General features: G+C 46.0%; 1 protein-coding gene across 7 annotated transcripts in view; it reads right to left on the reverse strand.

Moving 5' to 3' along the window:
- The window catches only part of LOC308129793 (extracellular sulfatase Sulf-2-like), a 34,489-nt gene extending 12,141 nt beyond the window's left edge, over positions 1-22,348 (reverse strand). For all 7 annotated transcript variants that reach the window (XR_013936611.1, XR_013936612.1, XR_013936613.1 and 4 more), the window contains exons 1-2: positions 22,269-22,348; positions 21,439-21,569 (exon numbers count right to left, since the gene is read on the reverse strand). The gene's annotated coding sequence lies outside the window, so the exon portion shown is untranslated. The remainder of the gene's footprint in view (positions 1-21,438; positions 21,570-22,268) is intronic.
- Between the last annotated feature and the right edge of the window lie 5,206 nt (positions 22,349-27,554).

Raw genomic sequence — 27,554 nt, forward strand, 5'->3', positions numbered from 1 at the left:
TACACTTCATTCCTATTAGCGATCTAATAACTCTCTCTCATAAACACTATATCCCTTCTGAGTTTACCATGGCAACTGTTGCCATATACTTGCCTGCAAACGCACGGCAGTAGCGACCTGACTTTGTGCTGTGAAAATGAAATGAAACTACCGAAACAATGGGTGTTGGAACTGCAAAAAAAAAAACCAAACCCTCAACACAACAGTATGAATCAAATACATGGCTTGCAGAGCACTCATGTTCCCATGTTACCAGTCAAGCTGGTGAAATGAAGCAAGGACCCATCTGGAATCAAAGTGAATGAAAGATGTATAATGTATATTTTGTTTAAAAGAATCACTTCCATTCAATGAGCCGTTCATGTCCTATATTTAGTGTTCAATTGATACTTGCGGGCAAAAGCAAAACACTGAAATGTTGTGGCTAATTTATGATGACACACAATCAGAGCAGCTCCACACTCCAGCGACTGTAATCATAAACACAATTTACAAGCAGCGCCGAGATGCTGCGCTGTCAGGGAAAGGTAGGGGTTTGGGGAAAAGTGTGTCTGTGTCTCTGCAAATCCACCAGGAGCATGTGGCCAGAGCGAATCTCGTTTGAAGATGAAGACAATAATAACAACAACAACAACAGCAGCAGCACAATGACAAGCTCCGTCTTTTGGGACCACAACTCGTCCTTAACAACAGCCTGACTGGAACACGGGCTGACAACGGAGATAAGCAGGAACAAATGAACAGACGCACACATGCAGTGTGTCTGGGTGAGCACGTGTGGCTCAGGCGCTCATCAAAGGCCCTTATAAAAAGCATAAATCACAAATACATAAAATCATTTAAAGTAGAGGAAGAACGCTGCAAACGAACTTTTACTCCTGGTTGTTTACCCTCATGCAGAGTCACATCACACGAAGCGAGCTCTCAAGGAGCTCTAATACAAAGTCCCCCCCGCTCCTCTCCGGTGTGTGCCGTTGTCCACATTGTGCTCATTAAGGTCTTCCCATCACACACACACACACACACACACACACACACACACACACACACACACACACACACACACACACACACACACACACACACACACACACACACACACACACACACACACACACACACACACACACACACACACACACACGGCGAGAAAGCGGCTACGTGCAGATGAAACGTGAGGCGGCAGCTGTGTTTGCCGTGGTTTCCTCCTCCCAGGACATGTGGCTCTTCCTTGGAGGACCGTGTATGAGCTCTGACCTGAAGCACATGTGCCGTTTGAAATTGTCCCTGCTTCTTTCTCATGTTCTTTACTGGCTTGCATCCCTCTTTCATTTCTGGCATGGGATGAAAACAAGGCACAAGGAACAAGGAAATCCACAAAAAAAAAAAAAAAAAAAAAAGGACCGTAGTGAAAGAACACCTTTACACATTTAACCAGCTCCGTCTGCATTCAGCGGCGTATACCTTATCACAGAAATGAAATCCAGGACATCTTCAGTAAATAAAGAATAGATTCATTGTGCAGAAATTTAGATCACCCTCCGCCACTGGCTCTTCTTTTAGTGATTTGTGGCATTATAAGGTTCGGTACTCTCCTTTGATAGTTGTTTTCCTGCTCAGAAAAGCTGATGCAGACAAAATCCATCAGGGAAGACGACCAGATATAGCCCTGACTTACAAGAAAAACCTCCACGTCCATTTACCACGCAAATCCATCAATAGCCAAGTATGTAAATGCTGTGTTATTGTCATGCTATGGTGCTGGATATTTCCTGACATTGCTCCCATGGGGCCTCCTCCTTCCCCGATACTGAGGACTAATTGGATTTTCAGGCTTTTATCAGCTCCAACTGACACATACAGTTCTTTCTCTCCGGTTTGTTCTCCCTCCCTCGCTCTTTTATCTCCACGTATTGTTTCTCTCTCTGGGTGGCAGATGCTACATAAAACCACTAAGAAAAGAGCAGACGAAACCCGGATGCCTCAACAGACAGAAGCCGTTCCACCTTGAACACGATTGGAAATGAGAGAGATGGACAAAGAGCGAGGCTGATCTCAGGCTGTGATGGCGGTGAGGGCTGGCGTGTGCTCATAAAGCAGGAAAATCCATGTTGTTTCTGTAAACACAGATGATTTTAGAGCTGGTTTTCCTGACAGAGCTCTTGCCCACATCAGCTTTTTTTTTTTTTTTTGTTGCACTAAGTGCACTATGAGAAGACAGTGCTGATTCAGCCTGATACAACGGAATTTTTTTTTTTTGCAATTTAGACGAGACACGAGACACGAGACAACATGAGTAAATATGACTCTCAGCAAAACTCATTAAAGGCTGGAGGCTGGGAGAGGAAGGCAGTGGGAGTAAGCTCGCGGAATAAGATCATAGAGAGTAAGCTTCTAAAAGCATGTATACAGAACAAGGATCATCTGAGGTTATACTAATGCCGAGCGATGCCTGGAAGTCAGAATGGAGAGGGAAAAGTTTTGCTCTTCAGTCAGTCGCTTGTAAAGAGGCTCTCGGAGACAGCAGCACTGCATCACCGGATAAAAACTTAATGCTCCCCATCTCTTATTGATAAGGCTGAATTATAAATGGAGTGACAACATAGCCGGCCATGTCACAGCATGGGCGTGATGATAAGACAGTGGCAAGAGCGGAGGGATGAAAACACAGAGCAAATCGACAGATAGATACATTATTGCTGCCCAGCAACACCCATCTGTACTTTAAGTACCACACTGCGGGGTGGAAGCAGGGAAGAGAGGGTACTTGATAAATCTTCCAAAGACTTTGCAGAGGCGTTAATGTACTCTTCCCCCTATAAATAAAACACCTTGGGCTTTGAAACAGGCATAAAGTCTGATTCTTCCAATCTGCGGCCCCCACGAGAAATCACAAAACACAGACAGAATATGAGAAAATTGAGGGGGGGAAAAAACCCCCCCCCAAAAACCCACAGACATTTATTACATATCGAAGGAGGACGAGTCATGGGCGTACACTTGCAATTTAATCAGCTGTGTCTCGTAATGCATATAAAATATGGAGGCAGAAGCCCACAAGCCTAAAGCCCGACACTGGATTCTCTATCGTGAATATTCTGAGACAGAAAAAGATTGAGAGAAAAAGGCAGCAAGTGTGAGAAAGGGAGAAAAACAAAACAAAACAAAAAAACCTCTAGGCATGCAGTGTGGAGAGAACAAAGACCAGGCACTTCCATTGCAGATGGATTTTTCCAAAACATAAAAACTAGACTCACAGACCAAGGCTTCCATATAAAATAGAAGCGAATGAAACAGAATGCAGCAGCAGCAGCAGCAGCAGCAGCAGCTAACCTCCGTATCTCCTCTGCGTTGCTCTTGACACAGGAATTTTCCAACCAGTATTTTCTTGCGCTGAACAACATAAAGGAAGTGGCTGGGAGAGCTTAAATAGACACATCCAGAGCTGAATGTGGCCTGCTGCAACACTATCAAGCCAATCCCTTTGGTCATAATTGAGGCTGGCAGGGCTTTGCTAATGTGTGACTTTGTTCCCACTGGCCGGCCCGGCTCTGAACAGAATGTGCAAAATCTCCAAGGACCCTTGAATTTAGCAACAAAAGTTGGTATTCAGATGCAAATAGTGCCACGGCATGCATCTATGTGAGAGTAACTTTCTCTCAGAGAAAAGTCTGTGTGTGTGTGTGTATGTGGGAGTTTTCATATGTGTGTATGTGCCGGTGGAAGAAGAGGTTTGCAATTGGCAATACAGTATGGAACGCCTTTTTTTCCACGATAATAAGAAGCTGTTCGTTATCTCCGGTTCACTTGTTTTCTAATCTTTGCTTCACAATCACACTGAAGGAAGCCAGAACGAGCGGTATTATCGCGACTCTCAATCAGGCTCATTGATCCCACTGATTAACGGCAGACAACATCCTCAGATAGTAGATTGAAAGACAACACTAAGCATATTGTCCCCGTTGCAGCCCCAATAACAGCCCGTCGGACACAACGAGGGCATCAGAAACAACCGTGAACACATCAGTGAGAAATCTTTGAACCACACAGACACACATCATTTATTTGGATTTATTGCTCAGCCCACCTGATGAAGTCCAATATTCAGTCTCCCTTTTTCTCTCTCTCTTTGGCTTCTACTCAGCTGGAAACTTCTAATAAAAATCTATGAAGCTGAAGGTAGCTGTGGACTCTGGGGGGGGGGGATAGCAACACAATAATTCAACACGAGCAGCCACTTTCACCTCGTCACATTGTTTTCTCATCGTCCTTTGATGCATTGTTATTATGAAAGGAGTCGAGGCTGCCAAAATTGCACAAGGCCAAGATAGGACTTCAGTCGTGACAAATAATCCTCTCCAGTGTTGTTGGTAAGCAGAGACAGTTAGTCAAGCTCAGGGAATGACTCACACCCTGGCGACAGGACAGTGGCCCGCGAGCAAGGGGTCTCGTGATACATCGTATGAGAAGACGAACGCCGCTTCCTGGTGTCAAAAGATTTGTGTACCGATCACCTATCTCGAAGCTCCCCTCCGACCGCTCCCTGTGCTGCACGATAACGTCTCAGTTTTTGATCTGTTCTTGTGTAATTGCTCCGGTTTTTCTCTTCCAGAGCGGACTGTTGTGCAGCTGGTTGCTATAGTGATGTTGTGAACGTCAACACAACTCACAGCCACCCAAAAAAAACCCAGAGATATTACACACTCTCCAATGTCCAGGGAATGTTTTGTTGGTTGCTTTATAATTAAGTTTTCCAGTCAAGAGAAATAAAATTGAAATGCAAGCCACACTGATCGCATGGCTCTTTAATAATGCTACGGTTGTTGTGTTTTAGCTGAGCGACAGGACAGTAATACCAGATCCCTGATATCATCCTTGTATCTTGGCAAAAGGCTAAATAGAGGTATAATGTGGGAAATGCTTTAAGCCTGTTTAGTGCTTCACAGGTAAAAACTGTTTGGCCGAGAATAGTAATTAGGTTGTTTTTTTTAAATACTTCAAAATTAAGAAGCAGAAAGCCAGAAATGTAGATACAGCAATTAATTAAACATGCAACTGGCATTTGATTTCAATGATTTCCATCTTGTCAGAATTAAATTCAACAAAAAAATATCCAAGTGCAGAAGATTTTTTTTTAATGTATGAAAATTGTATGTTTCAAAAAATAAATAAATCATAAGCTCATTCTGAAACAGTGCATATATGACATTGCATTTTGATTATATACAAATATTTATAGATATTTTAGTATTGCAATTACAAGCAGGACATGCTGTAAATATTCTCATTTTATAAATTAGGCAAAACAAATTAGACATTAAACTACTGCAATAGAGCAAAATAATCCACACTAATTCCCTTCCTTTTTAAATCAGTGTTATCGAAAAGAAAATTGTTATTTTATTTGAAACAAGAAGTTATAGTTTCATTAATAATTGATGAAATTAGACCATTGAACACAAGTCAAAACAACTTTCCATGAGGGAACTTGAAACGGTTAAAAGGCCAACAAAATTATTAGAAAAGCCAAAATGTTCATCACCTTTATAAGTTAACAAAAGAATAAACTTCTGGTTGTCAAATCAATATTGCAATTATTGCATGACATTTTTAGGAATGATTTGTTTTCATCTGGGGATAGTTCCAATCAATTTTAACAGCGGTTGGGTCAAAGGTCAAGGTCGAGGTCAGGAAAAGGTCAACAACCTATTTTCTAGTTTTATTCGATTGACGTCAACCCAAACGTCAAAATATTCTATTTTCAACTGAAGTGTCCTCTGATATGCCACATGATGCAGTGACGTCATCGCTCCGGTCAGTGGTTGGAAACTGGGAAACATTTCAGGTGCGTTTACTTCCTGGGTCGTCAGAACAGTCACACCTCATAGATACTCCTGGAAATATCATCAGTCCTTGAAACGGATCGACACAATCTGTGTGTTTTGTTAGATTTCAACCTTTGAACTCCACCACACAAATAGAAACATACAGCCGCGTCTCTGACCGACTTCTCAACTAATGTTGCAGGATGACTCCTGAAAACAACGACTCTATAATAGGTCAGCATGTTACATCCAAACACTGTGCGTCTCGCAGATAACCCTGAAATCATATTCAATAACTCTCCCGCTGCTCTTTGGTTTAAAACCGCGTCTGCATATTCTTTTGATAGATGTGCCTTTACTTCCTAATAACTAACTTTAATAGTTGAGAATGACAAGAGATAATGTGGAGGCTGATCCCATTCAGCGGGAAGATTTAATTTAGATTTCCCTCAGGTTCTGATAAGCTCCGCACTCAGCAGACATTTGAAGATGACAGTCGGAACCTGCACAGCAATTTTCTGTTTGAATACGCAGGCACAAAAGAGCAGTAGTTAGACTTTAAAAATAAGAAAATGAGATTTCTGCTGCGATGAAGGGACTCAAGTGTGAAGGATTTCTCTCTGCACTGGTTGCATTGAAATATGCGATTCTTTGCTTGTTTATACGCAATATTCTTTCTTAACCTTTTATACTATGTGGAATGTGCTGGCCAGATGGTGAAATATGAATGTGTGTAATTTTAGCGCTTAACACCTCATTAATCCTGCAGTGAGGCTGTTGCTCTGAGGGAAAAGGGCGTAGCTGCGACATGTTCTGGTCGGATCTCTCTCCGTCTCTCCGAGCTCATACAAGCACAAATTCTCACATCAAATGTTCATACATTCTTCCCTCCCATCAAATGGCGCTGTGCTGTAGCCACTGAATACAGAAATCACATTTCAGGCCTTTAGATGAACAGTATTTTCTTGAACCTGACCCGGCCTGCAGGGAGCTCAGACTCCAACATGAACCTTCATGAGGACTTGGTATGCGGTACTGCACGCTAGGTAAATTTAATTAACTAGGGTGATGAACAAACAAAGCAGTAAATTATGAATGCGAAGACACCACCTGAGAGGCCGTCCTCCTCAGTCGTCATCCTGTGACAGTCAAGATATTCTCTGGAAGACTTTGTCACAGAACTTGGTCCAACACCCAGATGAAATCAGCTGCACCTCTGCAACTCCATAATGCACAGTGCCCATTATCTTTTAAATACTTTCAGCGCGCAAGGGAGAGGGGTGATGGGATGCTGCCTGAATAGTTTGGTGGATAAACTAAGAGAGAGGGGAAGGAAAGGAGACTGTATGATGGTGTCACCTCAGACAAAAGGCCCAGTCATGATGTGTTCTTGCTGGAGAACAAAGAGCCCTGACAGGCTCCCTGGGTCTTCTCTGTTGACGACAAATGTAGATGCACACATATACACACACACACGCATACACGTAGGCAGAACGGCAGACAGACTCACAAACACTCTGTGTATTAGACTTCAAACTTCTCTTTTCAGCACGGGGGACATGAAAGGGAAAAAAACCCCCAAAAACAACAAGTTAGGCTAATTATCTCTGGATCTGCCTGAAATGAACAGCCTCATATATATTGTTCTCAAACTGTTTGGCCCAGGCAGCATGAGCGGGATGTCATACCGTCTTTACCCCCCCCCCCCCCCCTCTCAATTTATCTCCTCAAGGTGTAACAAACTGACTGAGTAAACTCACTCTAATGAGCCCGGACTGCCGTCACATCACAGATAACAATGTCAGAACCTGCAGCAGAGACGACGTTTTGATGACTGAAATAAGTCTTCATCATCGCCGACGCGCGTTTTCGCACTCGTCCACTCTGCGCTTGTTCCGTTTCCAGTAGCAACCGGGCGGCATGCGGGACTAGCGCGGTGGTCTGTGGATTTTGTTTTAGGGGGCTTCAGTCCGGGTCCATGGTGGGGTCACGGCATTTACCCCTCCCTCCCCGCACCCCAGCGGTACGCTCCATGAGAGCCTAAAGAGAACACAGAGGTGTTAGAGAAAACACAAACAGAGCCCCGATTGTCCCCCGACTTGGGTTCAACACCCCCCCCCCACCACGGCCCCACCTCCAGGGGTTTAGGATTGAGTGAATGAGCAACTGTCAATGGTGTTTTGCAAATACGTGGCTGTTTTCACCTCAGATGGGTTTATTCAGACGTCGGAGGGAAATGTGCCTACTTTGCAGTCCGCGTGTGTCCTCGCCTTTCCTGTCCTATTCACGTTTGTATGGGAAAGCCATTTGCGACGCGTCCGAAAGAGCGGCACAATCGCCAGCTCCTTTGACATCGGGGGTTGACAGCTGAAACAAGCGAGCAAGCTGGTGGACAGGGCAGCCCGCTGAGTGATGACTGTTTCGTATTGGCACTTATTGACCAGAGGCAAAGCCCCCCTACAGTGTGTCACGTCGCAACTAAATGGATTACAGAAGAAATCAGCCGGGGCCTATTGTTCCACAAAACCTAACTACCTCGCTGAGACCTCGCAGCAGCCGGTTGACTTCTGGATGACTTTGTGTGACTGCTGCACCGCCGACAAAATCAAACATCACTCAAAAGCCAAGCTGCTCAGAGCTGCGCAATGAACTCAGTGAGGGGATACACATGGCGATGTTTAGGCGCAAGCGATATTGCAGTGATTTCTCTTAATAATGGTGAGTGTCTATAAGCTGTTGGCAAGCCGCACACGTGCTGGTAAAATTAGATCTGGTTCCAGAGGACCCATAGGTTTTTAGCTGTCATCTGTTGTGTTTTAATTACATGCCATTTCTCTCCCATCATCAAATTAGCACCTGCAGTGGGAACTGCTCCTAATGGCCCTGACTTAATGATGATTACAGACAATATCGGTTTCAACTTTCAGTAAACAACTGCTGCTGAATAAATTACTGACATGCCCAGATAAATCAATACACTGGCTGGAAGTTACAGCTGAGCTGCTGCAGAAGTAATCACTTGTGTAGATTGGAGATTCTTGCACTCTGCTGGTAAACAATGGCTCTTGACAACTGAAAGAAGCCTTACACAGCATGGGGATGTTGGGGTGCCAGCAGCCCATGGGTGCACTGAGCGCCATCTTATCTGATGTTAGTACACCCTCGGGGATTGGAGAGGCAACAACCGCTTCTTTACTTCTTCACTCCTCCCATTCTCTGTCCTCGCCCCCCCCCCCCCCCCCCCCCCCCACCTCCACTGGCTGCCTTTCTCTCTGCCCTTTTGTCAGCGGATTACTGGGGGTTTAGAGACGCACACACGGACCTTTCCCTCCCCTATCGAAACCACACAGGGGGTTATGGCCGGAGCGCAGAGGGGAGACCTTTGCACAATGATCTGAATTACGGAGTCTTTCCGTGTAAGGCCACTTATATTTCCCCCCCATTTGCTCAACTCAGAAATCACCAGAGTGCTATTCAGCGCTTGTGGGTTTTCCCAGCAGGAATCGCGGGCCATGCCAAAACTCCGATTTTTGAAAAGTCTCTAACCCCTAACACTCTTCACCGAGTGTGCTTCTTAACCAAAGTCTTAAGTCTTTTTGTTCAGTTGGAACACAAACATGAGCGACTCTCCTCGCAGTCATCCACAGAACAACCCGCGCACAAAATGCAAATTGCAAACAAACGAGCCTCGGGTGAGACCGCAGCTCCGTGTAACTGCGCGCACGCAATACACAGCCCATATCAACCCCACACACACACACGTGCATACACACACACACACTGTGCGAGAGGCCCGGCTGTCTCCTCCTCTACAGGTCGGTATCTATCTCTCTCGGCCTCGTCCCTGGGACAGCTGCCCAGACAGCCCATCTGTCTGTCCTGACCTGTGTTTGGGACCATGGGGGGAACCTAAGTGGCCCATGAAGAGGGTCTCTGGCATGTTGCCCAACCCTGTAATGACAGTTAAGCTGCCAGTGGCTTGCCTCACAGCTCTGGAGGTCTCTCTGTGGTGCTACAGTATTGATATTGTATCGGGTTGCAAAGGGTTTGGCAGCCTTTTAATGAGAGCTCAGATTGATCAGACAGTAGTGCCTCTCTCTTTACTGCGGAGAACGCTTATTGGCTGTCCCTGCAGGCCTGAGTTCCCTCTGAATTCTGACTAACACAGATTAATAGGAAAGGTCTTCATGCGCACGTGTATAGGATTTAACAGCGGTACAATTAAATATTTTTCCACTGAACACAAACGATAAACATTTTGTTTGAGGGAATTTTCAACAATCAGCGCAGTAAAACCATTGCTGACTCCTTGTGCTCGGGATCCATATATCTACTTTTATGTCTACCCAATAGAGAAGAAGCATGAGAATCAATTGTTTGCTTTATAATAATCAAACCTGTTGCTTTATTAACCACATTTAGTTGTAATTAAATGATTCCCCCGGCAAAAGTATTTTCTTTAACTACAAACATACGCTGTCAGAGCGCCATAAAAGGTCAGGTGACTCCGGTGATGGATTCTGTTGTTCTGCAACAGCTGAACACAATAAAATGCTAAATGGGCTCAATCTGTCATCAAAGTCGTCAAGCATTAAAACAAACTACCAGCTACAAGCTTTATAGGAACTTGAATTTTGCTTCTTTAAAAAGTCCAATTGTTGCAGTAAAAAAAAGATCAAACTGCTGTAATCTCAATGATTGTTCCCCCAAGCTGAGCGCACCCATACAAAACACACTTGAACACCCCTTCTGCGCTAAAGAAATACAAAATAGCGATAATATAAAAGAAAGATGGGAAAAAATAAATCTTGAAAATATCCCAAAAATATTTACGCATTCATTGTTACACGCCAGCATGTGTACACGCTCGGTTAACTGTGAACCTCGTGCTGCCTGGGGTGGGCGGGTAATGTCTTCACTGCGGAGTCACTAACTAGATAAAGGTAAGCAAAGGTCAAGGGAGGGAAAGACGGCAGAGAGAGAAGAAAAAAAAAATGTAAACTACCTGCCTGTCAGTCTCTCTTCACCTTTCCATCCCTCCTCCTCTTTACCTCCCTCAACGGGCTCATGTCAAGGTCGCAGCAGTGGTCTCTGGGACTTGACTCTCTCCTATTAGCCCTCCATTAGGCTTCTGTCAGAAAGGCAGCCAGCTGTCGGACCCCCTGTGGGTGTGATCATGACCCCCACATGGTCTCTTCGCCCCCTCCTACGATCTGCAGCCGGAACGTAACAGGATGGAGGCAGAAATGAAATCCTCCTCTGTGCTCCGAGGGAGAGGACATTGTGATTACTTTTCAGTGGCCTTTACCGCTGAAGCAGCCAGGAGACCGTTCAGCGGACTGTGCTGGTGATTGGTCACACTGAGACGCAATGTGGGGGAAAAAAAAAACAAAAAATCCAAATACTGACTGCTAGATTTTCCACGGGTGAAAAAACCTTCACATTTTGATTATGCCCCCTTCAATATGCTCTCCACATGCTGCAAACCGTCACCCGCCGTCCCCCTCTCTCGCCCGATTCCTCCTTCTCTCTTCAATTAAACATGAATTAGCAGGGCCTTGATCGGGTACATCATCCTTGTGTTGTAATTAGCGCCGTGTCATAGCGCACAGAGCCGCTCCGTCTCACTAATGGAGTAATTACCGCACCGTCAGCTTGCTTTTTGACCTCCAACCCACACACCTTCAAACCTTCCAATTGCACCTTCCTCATGAGCTCAGGTGGATCATAAAGCACCTGACCAGACAGGAGACAAACCCAGCTTTTCAACCATGAAACGATTAATAGGCGCCCATACCCTTTTACGGTGGATCACACTGAGCAAAAAGGTCAATCAGATTCATGAGAAAAGTGCCCGGGGTGAATGTCTGCATTTAATGAACATTGTATAGCTGCAAGATCTCTGTTACGCCGCCCGACATGTGGACTGCGAACAGAATTAAACAATAAACGAGCGGCAAAAAACGAATTTGTGAGGCACATAAAATGGCCAGTAAATTCAAAGGGTAAGCAGACAAAAGAGGAATAGGGACACTAAACTGCCTCCATCAGAGGAGGAGAGAGGGACGCTGTTTTACTGCTGTAGTGATTCAATTAATTACCCTTAAATCGCAGTTAAAGGAGTGTAAAACACTGTAAGCGAAAGACGCAAGGCTTCAGCGAGAAACTCCACCTGGTGTCCCTCGCCTCTCACGGAGCAGCCGAGGATGAGAGACCTGGTGTCGTCGTGGGTTTGGTAAGCTCCTAATGCAGTCACAGCTGTGATTAAAAACTATTAAAGCAATTATCTTAACGGCAGAAAAGCTGAGGATCGGAAGAGAACAAGAGGGGTTTTTTGTAGAGCTCAGATGAATGCTCCTTTCAGCACCATCGCCCCAGATTGCTTAAGTTAGATGAGTGGCTATACAAGCAGAAAGTGGAGATTTTCTTTTCCATACAGACACAAAAAACACATACACACACACTTTCGACACAGCTCGCCACTTCCTCACAAACAGAACGCCGACTTCCCAGCGAGCCGATGCAAGCTGACACATAGCAAAAGAATGAGCCGCCTCTGTGTTGTTACTATAAAGCTCGGCCAGAGTGCCGAGTGGCCTCACTGTGTGTGGTGTCGCAGGTTGGCACGCTCACAGGAGGGCTTTATTGGGGTGCCGTCCTGAGCGTCAGGCAGCGTGCCCGATGTTGACAAAGCCTGGTATCGCCTGCTGTCAGCCCATTCTGTGTGCACCCGGCGGAAAGAATCAATTAGGCCGAGCTCACAACAGAGCACTTTAATATTTGACTTTTAATCAGTGGGAAGAAGGCAGGATGGAACATGGAAGCAAGCTTGGCAGTTTCTGTCTTGCTGATGTGGAAAATGAGGGTCAGGAAAATGCGAAAAGAGCCCAACTGTGTGCATTACATACCCCAGGGAGGATGCGAGCAACTCGCCTGAAGAGAAATTACCACTAACAAGAGAGTAATCCCCCAAAGTGTTACAGTATCCCTTTGTCACAAACGGCATATCAAAAGCACCTTATGCAACTCGCTGCAAGGAAAATGGGGGAGAAGCCCCACAAAGCCCTGTTCGGAAACAACAAGCACTGTGTGAAAGGATGGTGGTTTAACAGAAGAAAACTGAGCTGATGAGGTCTTCACTCAGTGGATGATCGCTGCCTTTGAAGACTTTGGGTTTTTATCCCACACTGCCGAAGGCCCCCTCTGCCAGCGAGCAGAGGAGGAAGAAAGAAAGAGGTGAACGTTGTCCTCACACCGGGGTTTTTGAAGTGGAGATCAGTCCTCAAACAGAATATCTTACCAAAGGCACATCATTCACCTGTCTGCTCTTGCTAGTGTCAAGAAGACAAGAAGGGAAAAAAAAAAATCAAAGTTCAGCTTTCCCAAATGTCGCGTCAATAAAAGTTTCGCAGTTATGGCAAATTTTCGTCACCGGCTAAACACCGAACCATGTTATGAGCCTTTTGCGGTGAGCTGCTAATCAAAAGGGAAGCTGATTACAGTCGCATATACGGCTGCATTCGCAAGCGGTAATGAGTCAGCTGTGCACAGCTGTGCACATAATATGCCCACATGTGCGGCGAGCTGCTTCTTCTGCTGCGATCCAACTGTTCAAACAGGATGGTTCTCATCACCGCAGTGGTACAAGCACGGTACTGGTGAAGAGCCAACAGGACGGCCGTAACACTGCGGTGCCCCCAACTCAACTCAATCAAAGCCTGAAACCTCGCCAGTGTTGTCGGCGCATGCTTAGTAGAGACACAAAGCTGAATCCACATGGGGGTGTGAAGGTAAAAAAAAAAAAAAAATGTTTTTCCATCTATTGATTTAATAACCTCAAGCTTTGAGACTGGCTCATTAATTCTTCTAAATATTTCCCACAGCCTCACCTCACCTCCCGTCTCTGCGTCTTTCATTTCTCTTTCATTTCCTCTCTCTTCGCGAATGCCACTCGGACTGATGACCACAGAGGGGACATCCGCTGTGGCCAACAACACACCCACAGGTCTCTTTGAACATCAATACCAGCTTCGCCGGGGCCAACGATAACCATTCTCCCTTATGTGATGAAGAAAGTGCTAATCACCGCTATGCAAATCAAATCAAGTGGTGTGATTTTGATACTGAGACAGCGTGATGGAGGTGAGGAATTTATCCCCTGCAGTAAATAAAGTGTTGACACTAACCGAAGCCTGCTGTGTTGTTTGTTTCCTCGGGGATCTGTGGAATCCATGGCAACGGGGATAATAATCACAACTTGACTTATTTTTGGGAAAACATGGCGGAGAGATACCCAGAGGTAGACTGAAAAAGATGAGGCTGTTCAGGAGGGAGCAAAGCTTGCGCAGTTCGGTACTGTGATTACATGATCTGGTTTATCAATGATGAAACATGAAAACGCGGCCTTGCATACCCACATCTGTAAAGACGGGCAAGAAAAAACAAAACAAAAAAAAAAACATAGAAAAACGTAAATCTAAAGAAGTAATAGCAACAAACATGAGGCCTGAGTTTTACAGTGAGTAAGCGGTAAGCAGGCTTACCTTCCTCTCTAAACAAGCTGCCTGGGATGATCTCCTCTCCCTCAACAATGAGCCTCAGACGTCCAAGTTCTGCGAGCAATCACAAAGTCCAGAGCGAATGAAGACTTGGAACGTGTGCGACTCCGACTCTTAAGCTCCAAACAGAGCCGTATCTCTGCCACCCCAGCTTGCTTTTAGAATCTTTTTTAAATAAGGAATAATGAACACATTTCCTTTCAGCCGTGCTCGAATCAAGCCTGTTCGGTATCCGTTCTCCCTCGCGGATGTCGGAAAGTATTTGGAGTGCCACTGTCAACCTACAACATGGCGGTACCCAGCCACACACACACGCACACACCTCACATCGGTCCATGTTGAGACAAGATAAAAATCCTTGTTTGAGTGATGCTGAGACGCCTGGAGAAGCCCACAGCGGTTCAGGGTGTGCTCTAATTAGACCTGTGCCAGAGAGTAAAAATGGGCTCATTTTTAACATAATTACTTTGAACCCTCCAGGACATTTTTAGCTATGGTGATAATAATCATTTTGTGTTGGTAACACTGTGAGCGCATTCAGCCTGGCAAACAAGTCAATTTTTATCCTGCTTGCAAACTCGCTCTTAAAAAGCAGCCGAGGCTCAGGAAAAAAGGTTTTATTTTTCTCCCCACTTGGCTCTTTCCATTGAGCAGCAATCAAACCCCATCTCCGTGTCACCTCGTGCTAAAACCAGACCCTAATATCTCTTATATGGAGTAATGGTGAGACGTTTTGCATACACTAATGTGGGTGAAGCTCACAGACACACAATCACTGGTTTGGTACGAGTTGTGTGGCTAAGGAGACCCCGGAGAGCCTTGTTACCACTGTGGTCTCACAGCCGAGGCTCTCCTCTGACCCCGGCTGCTCTCGGCCCTGCCAGGCCACTCATGGGTATCAAAGACAGGCGGGTGCAGACACCTGTGCCTCCCCCGCTCTGCCTATCTGGATGAATGGAGAAACAAAATGCACAAGCCCCGCGTCGAAGGCGTTCTCGGCACCCCGCCGCGTATTCCTTGATAGCTTAACGCACAAGTGACAAAAGCATTCAAGTCTGAGGCCGCAACGAGGAGCACGAACCTCTGTGGTGTGACAACGACGCAAAACAGCGGCGACATCATTTATTCTGACAGGATTTTATCAACTTGCAGCATTCAACAGACACAGCAGGCAGCAAATGGCAAAAGTGATTCATTTTCTTTTTCTCTCGCTAAAATAAAGGAGTGACAGGTTTAATATAAATAAGCAGGGAGGGGGAGGAAGAAGGGAGGCAGGGATTGAAACAGTCGGTGGGTGACAAGGCAGTGTGACAAGCGTGGCAAACGGAGAGAAAATGCGACACCTGGCCTTGTCCTTGATGTGAGTAAGAGGATGATACATCAAAAAGTGACAGGGCCGAAAGATGGCTATTACCCAGGCAAAGAGCAAGATGAAGAGGGAAAAGATTAGAAAGTGACTATTTTTAGCGCGGGGAGTAAAAAATACACCAGGAGTTCGCTTCATATTGCTTTCAATAATCTTCTGTTCTGGCCGGTATTTAAACCGAACCTGTGAAGACATTTCTGAGCACTGTGATCAAACGCCAGCGCGAACAAATAAAAGCAGCCGGTCGACTCCATCCTCCTTTGACGGCGATAAGTCGGAATGAGCCGTCTGTTCAGGCTGATCCTGATGAAGTTTGACCGGGAGGGTAAACGTGCGGCAGCCCGAGGCCGTGTTGTCTTTGATTGGCTGCTTTCTCCCCGGCAGGAGCGAGGGTGGGAGCTGATTGATTTCAGTGGGCTGGAACCCCGACTCTCACTCTATTGATCCCCCCCCCCCCATCCCTGGCCCTGTCTCTCTCCCAATTAAGAGTTCACTAAGCCAAAGCTCCTAATGAATACCACCTTCCTGCCAACATATCAGTGCCGCGCTCACTCCACTGTCTCCGCCGCTTTCTCACTTCATTTCTCAGTCGTGTCCGCTACTCCTCCACTCCAGCTGTAGTTAAAGCTCAGTTGCGTCTGAACAATAACAATTTCACTGATGTGGATTTCTGATGAGGTAGCTTTTAAGGAGGTGTGGGATGCGAGCGTGTGCGTGTGTGTGTATCAAGGTTAGTGAGAGAAAAAACCAAAAAAAAATCCCACACTTCTTTAAACAATAAACCTGTGGTAGACAGTGCAAATCTTTCTACATCACTGGGAATCAATTGCTGCACCAGCAGCCAGATTTTGAGGATTAGAACGAAATGAGCTACTTTGGATGTAGAAATCTGGGATATGTCTGGGTGTCAGGCGGGGAGGATCAAAAGACTCATCAGATGAGAATTAGATCAAACACAGTCAAAGTTGTGAGGACAGACAGAGCAGGAGTGTAAGAGTGAGAACGGTCGACAGGGGAGAAACAGCAATCCTCACGTAGGAGGCACAAAATCTGCCTGAGTCAGAATCGATTTAATTGCCAGGCACATACAGAACCAGGGGATCTGTCTCACTGAAGGGCTGTCGACGCGTCGATCTCCTGATCTGCCCACCTTGAGGGCGCCGTCACAAACAGTTCAGTCACAGGTCAGTCGTGCCCTGATGCACCACGCCTTAAATCCCAAATCCCACTGCTTTGGTGGAGTGAGAAAATCCAATTTCAGAGATCTGTAATTCCATAAACCTTATTAGGCACAACAATGGATTCTACACCCCCGGGGGGAGGCGTGTGGGGAGGGGGGGGGTTGTTGCAGAACGAGGTGGGTAGCTGCAGTTGTGACCAGGCGAAATGCACAGGATGGAGAGAGGGCAACGAACACAGAAATGCAGATTAAGGTTGAGTTGGAGTGTAGCAAATTAGGGAAATGAAGAAGACAGAAGTGTTGTGGCTCAGCTGCTCCTCCAGTAAGTTTCCATGACTCGGTACAAGATGATGAAATGGGCGACACGCTAATAATAGCAGGGTGAAAATTTCCAAGTTGACAGTCAGTATATAAAGCCAGCATCCTAAAACCCACTGTCTCATCAATACCCAACACTCCCAAAATGTTCTGATGTCTTAAGTTTTGCCAAAGCTTGTCTTGTTTTTATCCTCTTTCTTTTTAATCTCTTCTTTGGTTCAGAAAGGGAAAAAAAACAAAAAACTCTCAACACAAAGGGAGAAGTTGTGAGTATGTTTATTCCACACTGGAAAACTATATATTTAAATTGGCTTTAGGGTTGTGTGTTGTAGTATCACCACAGCATCCTGTATTCATTTAATAGTAACATCGATGGGCCACTTAGCGTGCCGTTATCTGAGTGCTCTCATTGATTGTTTGCCTAAATTCAGGAGTGTGGGGTGTGTCTGTATGCTTGGTCTCACTAATGGACACCATCTCAGCTCTCAAACACCTCCGTCACAGCAAAGGCAGGAGTGGAAACCCCCCATAAAAGACGAGAGATGGGAAGATGAGAGGAAAGGCCAGTGCACTGACCAATAACCACCACCCCCATTCAGATCCACATGTGAAGAACTCAGGTGGGGAAAATCCACATGAAAGTAATTATGGCCATAATTACATCTGCGCTGATATAGGTTTTTGCTTATCAGACAGAAAGAAAAGGCTGGGGAAAAAAAATGCCTTTGAACTGGAATCACATTTTGGCCGTCTTCCAAAATTTCCCGATCGCTGCTCTTAGCAACCACAGTTAATTCCGTCATAAATTATTCACAAGTGTAACAAAACTGTAGCGAAAGGCCACAGATAACCCCGGGATCTAAGAGCTGATTAGGGAGGAGATTGGAGCAGGGATTTCATACAAAATTGTGAGCTATAGCCGGGCTTTAGTGACATCTCTGCTGTTTGATATTGCAAGTGAGAAGAGGCCTCCAGCCGCTGTCTCTCCTGAGACTGATAGGGCAGTGAAGCCCGTACTCTATGGCCAGCAGGGTATAATTACATTTCCCCGTGGGGCACCTCCGCTGCAGCAGCTCAGCCATACAGAGGGAAGAGATTGAAATCTGATTGCACTGGCACACAGCAGTTGAGCGGCTGTTCGCACATGAACATTGGAAATCACACGCGCGCACGCTGTGCACGCCGGTCGGATGTGACTCGGGCACAAACACAGCGAGGAAATGCGCGCAGACGCACGCCAGCATGCCTCTCCTCATTTGCTCCTATCAGGCGTAGACCACGCGTCGCACACTCCGCGTGCTGTTCAGAGAGTATTTGAGAGGTGTTGTCAAAGAGCCCCTCTGCCTCTCTATCATTAGAGCTGAGAGGAGCTGAAGCACAGAGATTTACACACTGATCTCCTGAAGCCGCCTCATCGCAGGACCTGTTAACAGCAGCTCATACATACAGATGAACAAGCGATTCACATGAGTGCCACTTACTGTCGGGCTCCGTCCAGTCATCCCTAAATAAGCTCCATGTGGTCGAGAATGATCAATGACACTGTGCTTACCTTTCCATCAAATCGCAGCCACACGAAATGCTCTTTTGTGCTCGGCCTGAAATGTGGACGAACACATTCTGTCACGTGACAGCAAGATTCGTGGCCACCATGACATTTCTGAGCGGAGTATGCATGTTCTTTCTGTCCTTTGCCTTCCTTTGTCTGCTCCTGGGATTTCGTCTGTGTTGGTTGAGATAGACTGCAGCAGGCCTGGACCACAGTCTGATAGCTACCGGAGACGGGTAGATGCATATATTTCACTTACATGTGTTGTTACTTTAAAAACTCGCTCATCTGTTCAGTTCCTCCTGGTGGTGTGAAGGAATGCCTCAGTCAATTGACAACGGAAAATGTCAATTAGCGGATTTTAAACGTGCTCAAGAACACATATTATTAGTGTAAACGACATAGATCAGGGAAGTGGAGCGTTTTCGCAAGACGCTATAGCGCTTCAAGAGGGTTGAATGACACTAATGGGTGGCATTAACTTCAGGACCTTCCAATACAAGCTCGCTGTGTCGGACCACAAAAGGTCAAGGCGGTGGTGGAGCGAGCAGACACAGGCGCTGCCCCAGCCGCCTTGGGGCCCGCAGAGACCATCCAGCAGTGTCACCTTGGCTGCTGTCACTGATATCTGCCACCTGTCACCAGGCCGCGCCTGTTGCCAGAGGATGGGGCTGTGCTGACAATAGGTTTGTCGATAGCACTTCCTCCCAAGTGTGGAGACGGGTGGGAGGGGGGGGACGTGTCCTCTGCTTTCATCAACAGCTTGAATCAAAGGCCATGGCGTGCGGCATTAGCATACAATACATATTCATGCTGGCATCTCCGCTCGCCCGCATCGCCAGCCCTCTTGCACATTTTCGAGCCATTTTTTCTTTAACAAACTGCATGTCAAGCGCCCCATTTTTCACCGGCAGTCCCACATGGCCTCTTATGTATTCGCAACACGACTGTCGCAAACATCAACAGGTCTCAAGGTCGTCGCTCCCACTGATGGTGTGTGTCTGCGGGTTTGTGTGTGCGAGCTACTAAAGTATGGCGAAGAAAAAAAAAAAAAAAAAAGAGGGGAAATGAGAAATATGGCTGATGGCTAACAGGGCGCCGTGTCTGTGTTGCTTCTGCACGAGCATAAATGTAATGCGCTTGGAGTGCATCCAGAACACGTCTGCAATTAAGTCAAATGCAAATAAGTGGGCATGATTTTTAGCAACGCTTCCCACTGCGTCAGCAAATTTAACTGTGCAATTAGTGTGTTGTCTGCGTACCCACAAGTGTGAACAAAACAGCGATGCGGAGCGTGTCGGCCGTAGCTTTAGTCGGAGAAGACAGGTAGACTAAGCCGAAGCGTCCTCCCTTCAGTCCACTGGCATCTCGGTGAGAAAAGAGGCCAGTTGATGTGGGGGTTAGAGCTTCAATGGCAAGAGTGCGTGGCGATAAATAATGGATGCTCAAAGAACAGATCTCTGAAGCTTCTTTACTTTCCAACCACTCCTTCATCTGAGCATTCGTTCATCCACCCACCCATATCGCTACAAACAGCGAGGGACGTTCAGCTGTCTCGGTCATAAATATTGCAGCCCCCAGGTCAGTGTTCTCAAAACCCCCCCACCCACCCACCCAACCCAACCCCCACCCACTTTGCTGCTCTTAACCACCACCGCTTGGTGATGACACTTCCTTTTGACCCATAAACATATTGACAAAACACTGATAGTGAGTACATTTGCTGAGACCAGCGTCGTAGAGTATAGCCGGGGAGGCTTCCTTAGCAGTGGCAGCGCCTGCAACTGTTGAAATGGCGACTCTCGAATTAATGTCAGATTTGGAGTCCGGAAAAAATGGTTTACAATCCATACATGGTTCGGTCAGTTGTGTCGTTGGCCAAAAAAAAAAAAAAAAAAAAATACACCATCTTTACTGTTTGCATTTATTTCTGTCCCTTATTTTGGATCTAAATTTAAATCCCCTGCATACCATTCAGCCACCATCGGGATTGTTTTTGGCCGAGTGGATACAAAACAATGCGAGAACAATGCACGTTGCAGACTGTGGAACAGGAGGACACAAAGAACTGATGGCACATTGGAATCAGCCACAGGACAAACCACAGAGCTTGTGAAAGATGTGCTGACTTGTGTGTTACCGATTCTTCCAGATTCTTTAGTGCTGCTTGCGTGTATTGATTACCTTTAGAAGGGAAACTGTGAGCTACGTGGAAACATGAACATCACTTAGACGAGAAAACACTTCCAAAACTTCAGTGGAGACGCGGCGCATTGTACGGGGAGGAAAAAACGACAAACTTGCTCCGGCCAAATAAACAGCGGCTCATCTCCACGGTGCTCTGATTCAAAGCCAGATACTCCAGCGGATCCCATGAAGAAGTCTCGTCTCTCTCTTACCCCGATGAGCAGTGCCGTGAGCGACTCCATGCATAAATCTCAGAGGCGAACAGAACGGATCAGAGCATTCAACTGTAAACTAGGGCAAAGCTCCAGCACTGTACCTTGTAGATACGCTACTCTGGAAGCAAGTCATGTGGGGGGGGGGGTTGACAAGCGGTCGCACGCTGAGGGAGACGCACGCTGCCCTCCGTCATCCATCACACAACAAACACACACAAAACAAGCAAGGCGTTCACGCACCTGTTTGGCCAGTCCAGTAGCATCCAGTCCCGTCTGGTCTGCTCAGATCCGGTCCGCTGTACTGGCAGAGTGAGGTGCTCGTCTCACTCCCCCTCACAGCCCGGTGCAGACAGCTCACTGTTATAGATGCACTGACAAGTGAAAGGAGGGAGGCGTGGTTTCACATGAGATAAATAAGAGAGGGAGGGAAAGAGGGAGGAGAGAGAGGCTCCCTCAATCTACAATTCAATTTTGCCCCTCACTTCCCTTTTTTCAGCGGCGTTTTATTTTTTTGGTCCTTTACTTCTTTCAACACGTCGTCGTCGTTATTCAAACACTCCTTTTCCATCTTCCTTCCCGCATGTTATTCGCCCCCGATTCTCTCTGTTTCCATTAGTTGTAGCCTTTCTTCTCTTCTGTTGCTTCCTGTCTCCCCTCTGTCACATTTTCCTCTGCCTCTTCCTCTCTCTCTCTTTCTGGGCTCTCATTCATTGGGCAGTGTGTGCGTGGGTGCGTGTGTGTGTGTGTGTGTGTGCGTGCTAGACAGTGAACAAGGGCAGCTCCGGCCATCTGTTGGAGCCTGTGAGCTTCACCTATTCACAGTCTCATAAAGGCAGAGGCACACAGAGGAATAAGAGAGAAAAGAATGGGAGGGAACTGAGGATCAATCTTAATGCTGCAGGGTTGGGGAGGGAAGCTACAGCCTGGCACACACACATATACACACACACACACACACACACACACACACACACACACACACACACACACACACACACACACACACACACACACACACACACACACACACACACACACACACACACACACCATATCTATCAGGCTGGCACCTTGGTGGAGAGCTGGCATTGGCTGGGCTCCGTGCTGGGTCCATGCAGCTCGGGGGCATTCGGCGCCAAAGTGCACCGGCATGCAGGAAGAGAAGTATCACACACCAAAATGATTATATATTTTTTTTACACAAGTGCACAAAAGGCGTATATATGGGTGAGTTCAAACATATATATGCAGGTAAAGTCTCTCTCTCACTCTCTCTCTCTCTCTCTCTCAAAAAACCAATTTCCTTTTAGACAAAACAAACCAGATCTTATCAAGATGGATGACGCTACAAACTCAAAGAGACAAGGGGATGGAGGACAGGGGACAATTCGAGAGGCTCCCACATGCAAAGCCTTCCCAGAGTCCTTCCGTCACCACGGGGCCAAAGTGAGCATTTTCCAGCTCAGTTTAAGCCGGGTATTTCTCCTGAGTGCCCGTGTCACTTCCCATCCCTGACCAGGAGGGGAGAGGTGCGGCGGAGGGCGGAGGCATCCATCACTGTCCGCACCAGCCGTCCCATGATGGATGAACCTGTTTATCCCCCTCTGCAGGTTATTTAGATGCAGTCGCAGCCAGAAAGATTAGTGATGGAGAACCTCTGCACCTCTTTGCCTCTCCTCCCACCCCATCGAATCAATAACGCTCTTATCTATTATCTGCATTTTGAGGCATTTCTCCATGGAATTTTGAAGCGGTGAGAGAAGAGAGATTAATTGTCCACCCCCTCTCAGTGTTTTCAATTACAACGTCTGCAATGGATCATCTATCTGTCAGCTTGGCACACTATGCTATTTGTGTCACTGTAAAGAGATGAAACTGTGCCGTTTGGAGAAAATCAAACACTGTTTTCCTGGCCACGACTGTCCCTTGCAGATGAAAACAAGCCATTCAGAGCAGGGGATTTGCATGGCATTTGAGGATAAAGAAAATTTTATTTTCTGCTTGAACATCAGGTGCATTCAACATTAATCCAGATTTCTTTTTAATTTTGAAAAAGAATTGTCATTCAATGTCAGCCAATTGGTCCAATGAGCCCTTTGTTAAAAAGAAATAAGCTGTCATAATCACCCTATAACAAAATATATATGACTGGACATTTATTCCCCCAATATATGCATATAAGATGATGTCTGAGACTCAGGGACTGCTTACATAAAGGACACATCTCGCTGCTTTTACATGCCGGATTACAGACAATGCCCAAGAGATCGCCATGTTTTTCCTGAGCGATGCCGACATGCCAACACAGCAGCCCAGTGACACCACTTTAACACATGGTTTATTCATGCTCGCACCCTCTCTCTTTCACTCGCTCTCACGCACACTAAAGCTGTGTCATCCTGCCGGCTTCTAATTGGGTTCAACGCATATCAACTGATGCATCCGCTACAAAAAAAATCAGCGTCTGCTAACAGGGTAACTCTCCTGATGAAAACCGCAAGGTGAGACTTTACGACGCCATAATATTCTGGGGAAAAAAGAAACTCGAAAAACAGAAGAGGCGAGAAAAAAAAACAAAAAAAACGAGACACAGGACTACAAATGTCTGCATGTTGGAGGAGAGAAACATCTCTGTAATGCCACACAGCGGGCCAGACCTTGGGGAAAGCATTTTGCTTTCCTTTTTTTCTGCTTCATTGGACAAAAAGTGAGGGGAGGCCCTGTGTGCAACCTTTGCCTGACAATGCAGAGGCAGGTGCATAAATGAAACTGAATTATTTCTCTTCTGATAGCACAGAAAGATAGCTGTGTTCTATCACGCTGAGCTCTTGTCCTTGGCTTTGAGTGTGTGCTGATACAAATTAATTTGTTCCTTTTCTTCACACACACACACTGATAAAAAATATCCCCTGTCAGCTGGCTGCATGAAGAGGGGAGGTCTGAGCTCTCTCTCTCTCTCTCTCTCTCTCTCTCTCTCTCTCTCTCTCTCTCTCTCTCTCTCTCTCTCTCTATCTATATATCTATATATATATATATATATATATATATATATATATATATATATATATATATATATATATATATATATATATGTTCCACTTAGTGGCTGACTTCTCTTCAACAGCACACGTGCTTTATATACAAATTAATTTTTCCAGCAGTGTGTGTGTGTATATTTCAGGTAGTATTATTGTTGTCGGGAAACAAATGCACAGTCATATTGTGTGGATGTTTTGCTCCTGGGGAAAAAATATAAATGTCCAAAAAACATAAATAATTCAAATTCAGTTGTACAAGTTGTGGTTTTAGTTAAGGTGACAGTAAGTCTCCAGTAGACGATCAATTCAGCATCTGCTGAACTAATGAAATCTTGACTCTGTGTGTGTATGTGTGTGTGTGTGTGTGTGCGCGCGCGCACTGAGACAGCTCCACATCACCATGGCTACATTATGATGAGAAACAGAGATAGAAGAAAAGAGAGGGGGGAAACAAAGGAGAAGAAGCCGGGAAATAACAGTCTGGAGACTCAAGGACATGAGTCTGGCAGAAGTGAGGACTGGTGAAGTCGCGTCACTATGAAACGGTTCTCCTGAAAGCAGCACGGCGGCGAGTGCAGGTGGAATAGTTAAAAGGGCAATCTAACGACCGAGCACAAAACTTCAGAGGCAGGGAGTCAAAATGTCTCCTGCAAACCCCTGCACAGCTTGCACAGGCTCAAATATACCATAAAAACACTCTGGTGAGGAATAAAATATAGTGCCAAGGAGAGTTTCCTTTGCTAATTACGAGTAGTGGATAATAGTGGAATCATTTGCATTCTGCACCTGAGCTCGTTCTCCACTCTTCTTCTTATAAGGTGGCCGGTATGTCAGCCAGGATTAGCTGTATATCCCCCCCCGACGTGAAATCCCAGCACCAATACACATCACACACTGTCCTGTCATGTCTAATATATTCTCCGCTTATTTACTTCATCCCTGCTGTCACCGTCCCGTCACATGCACCCACTGAAAATATAAATAGTTCAGAAGGCTGGTACGAGCGGCCATCATTTTCTCACAGTTGGGTTTCATATCCTGAGGTGGTGTTATAATTCTTTCATGCGTGGCCCACAATTCTGAACGATACAATTAAAAAGAAGCGAGGCGTCGTCAAACTTTCCCCAATGCTGATTTCAAATGCAATTTACTGTCTGAAGAAAGCTCCGGATGAGTCACGGAGCGAAAGCGCTGCAATAAAATATGAAAGCTACAACAAGAATAACAGTGAGAAAGATTTTTTGTCCTGCTTAATTGTCCGGCTGTCAAAATATTCAACCACAGTTTGAAGTGTTAATCACCGTGAAAATGAGGAGGACAATAAACACAGACAATTACGTCGTACGGATCAACAGAACTATGAAAACAGGATGCAGCAGCATCCTATTCATGTCCAACATTAGTAATGGCTCAATTCCACCGACACATCCTGGACTCACAGTACTGAGCTCACTCGATAGCAATTAGCAGCTTTATTTCTCTCCTGCCATTGACAATTGGAAACATTTCTTTTGGAGCTGAACTTGAGGATACTTTTCTATTTCGACACCTAATTCCCAATCTCGAGCTTGACTGACATCCCCATACTGCCGCTATCATTTTTTTTGTTTGCGAGTAGAAAACAGTACACATCATGGATTTCTAGTGTAATCTATCTGCCAAAACAGTGCGCTGTAAACATTAGTACACGGTGTACTAGCACATTGTAATTAGAAATGGGACGCCCTGCCAGGCTCACCAACAGAGCCCATGTTGTGTGATCAACAGCCAGCAGGGGGGGGCGTACTCAGGTCTGTATGGAATAAATCACCCTCTGATAATCAGAAGAATTAGAAAGACTTTGCGTTGAGGAATACCACTGTGCTGGTGTGAAAAGTTGATTCATTCCTGACTGTCTTCATTCAACTGCAATGCTGAAGTCTCTGCCTTTATTAAAAAAAATTTTTTTTAATTGCTGTGTTCCTTATTCTGTTTCTTCATGCTCTCACAAGCTGATTTCTGTTGATGTCGGACTATGAAACGCTGCTCCGCGTCACAACTTTAAGGGTTTTTACGACACAAGTCGATCAATCAGTTAAATTGAAAATCCGAAAAAGATCAAACACTGAATCCGAGTCCAGAGCAAGATATGTTACGATTAGTGGACTTTTAGAGGACTCCATCTTTTGCTCTTCCATAGAACCATGAAATTACCTTGGTTTTGCAGAACAGATGAGAATCTGAGCTTATCATCTGCAGAGAAGTAATATAAACTCTGAATTATTGACTTTGATTAATGCGGAGGTCCGTAAGCTGTAAATAAGTGTGAAGGAATTTAAAAACTAAACTAGATGCGCATAAACAAACGTGCACACACACACACACTTTGCTCCCGTCTGTCCATCTGCAGCAGCAGTGCAGAGGTTGAGAAGCTGGCAGACCGTGGGATCCACAGATCAAAGAGCGCACCCCCCCCCTCCGGTTGGGGTTTGTGGTCCCAAGGAACACAAGCCTCTACGGGCCAGAGTCAGCATCACATCTCCGGCTAATTAACTAAAACCGCTTTGACACTGTATTATTTGCATTCCTAATGTACAGCACTCAGACTAAGATCTGCTACACATATTAAATAAGAAGCGCTGGCGGGGTTGTCTAACAAGGCACCCCAGTGTTTTTAGCACAAATACATTTGTAATCGCTTCAAAACGACGTGAGGCTCGCTCGACAGAGGAGTCGAATTACACAGAAACGGGCGAATTTTCCATTGTAAATTAAACGAAGGTCCGTGCGGAACCTGCCGGGCGCACGGTGTCCAGCTCTTGAGTCGCAGAGCGGACACTCGTGGCACGGCGCGACTGCAGCCACACGGGACCGCCTCGCTGAGAAAAATAAAACCCCCAAAACAAAAAAAAAAACAAAAAACCCACCCCACCTTGGCCCCGCTGAAGTTTCAAGTGCTCTCAAGTGCAGCCCTGCAGTCTCAGAGCTCAGCGGAGTGAGAGAGCGACCTGAATTATAAATCAAGGGGCTTTAAACGGCGGTGTAGATTAGCAAGCAGTCGTGTTCGGTGTCCTCAATAATTAATTACTTGTTTGCACCGGGGTTGGACCTTGCATCTTTTCAGTATGGCTCTGGGTGTCTGCAAACAAACACACGCGGAGACTTGCATGCAATGAGGAGCTGTCGGAGTGTGAGCGGGGCTCCTGACGAGTCCGCTGTAAGGACCGACCTCACCGGGAAAGGTCAAAGCCGCAGGGACGCCGTCTCAAAAAAATGTGCGCCTGTGCATATTTTTTTGCTCCCGCGGAGGCGAAGTGAATCTGTAAAGTTAAAAACAAC

This window comes from Blennius ocellaris (genome assembly GCF_963422515.1).
Source record: "Blennius ocellaris genome assembly, chromosome: 4".
Classification (NCBI taxonomy): Eukaryota; Metazoa; Chordata; class Actinopteri; order Blenniiformes; family Blenniidae; genus Blennius; species Blennius ocellaris.